Genomic DNA, 999 nt, shown 5'->3' with positions numbered 1-999 from the left:
AGAAGTCGAGCGTAGTACTGCGTCTTCACACTAGCAGGATAAGTCTTCTCATAAGCGGGATAGTCTCCAGTTAGAGTGTTCGACACTCTTTATTTGACAGACAGCTCATCGATAAAGAGTAAGTGCTGTGTGCGTATTGTGATCCATACCGTCCGACTAAATTTGTATGTAATTTAGTTCCATTGTGTTCCATTGTACCTTGTGAAGACTGCCTGCGCAAGGGTTTGAGCCATCTCTTTTACTATGGCATGTACGTCTGTTTCTGTATTATCAGCGTAGCACATATTTTACCGCGCCATATTTTTGACAGCTGTCAATATTTGTGTACCTACTGAATAGTATGTCCGAATAGACAGACTGTTCTTAGCCAACATGTGTAGTCGTCGACCTGCAATCAATTTGAATGCATATGAGCGTCACACAGACGACAAACTTCACAGAATTCAACGCTAGGAGTACCTGAACCTGCACGAAAACACACGCGTAATCATATAGCCATAAATCGGTACGCATACAAGTCGGACACAGAATCAAGCATATGTTAACAAACACACGCGTGTATGTATGCATAGTACATGTTCCTGGCTAAAAATTCGGTTGAGGGTAACACTGTTGTGAAATTATGCTGCAGAAATCGACATACACCATAGACAGCACGATGTCCACTCGAAATCTAGTCATTGATGCAGTCACCGCGAATGAGACGATGTCACGACTTGAGGAATATGATTGCGACACAATCGTGAGTCTGCTACCTCGCATGCAGAAACTAGCGGCGGAGAAAATAAGTGACCAGTTGAGAAGATCTGGCGCCACAGAGCCCCTCTACTTGAATGGTATAAAAATTTCGTCAGAGATTATGCTACACGTGTTTAAGCTGCTAGACCCCGTGTCTCTCTATGAGTGTCGCCTGGTCTGCGGATCGTTCCACTTTCTGGTGCGCGACTCGCGGTTGTGGATTTCGTTACCTCGAGCGACCTATGAGTATGTATGTATATA

At 44.2% G+C, this 999-nt stretch overlaps 1 pseudogene across 1 annotated transcript; it reads left to right on the top strand.

Moving 5' to 3' along the window:
• Positions 1-622: 622 nt before the first annotated feature.
• SARC_15315 (hypothetical protein) lies at positions 623-984 on the top strand (annotated as a pseudogene; the record flags this gene model as incomplete). The annotated part of the gene is made up of 1 exon: positions 623-984.
• Between the last annotated feature and the right edge of the window lie 15 nt (positions 985-999).

This window comes from Sphaeroforma arctica (assembly GCF_001186125.1).
Source record: "Sphaeroforma arctica JP610 unplaced genomic scaffold supercont1.5932, whole genome shotgun sequence".
Lineage (NCBI taxonomy): Eukaryota > Ichthyosporea > Ichthyophonida > Sphaeroforma > Sphaeroforma arctica.
Note: the sequence above shows the minus strand (reverse complement) of the source record. Positions and strands in the feature narration are given on the sequence as shown.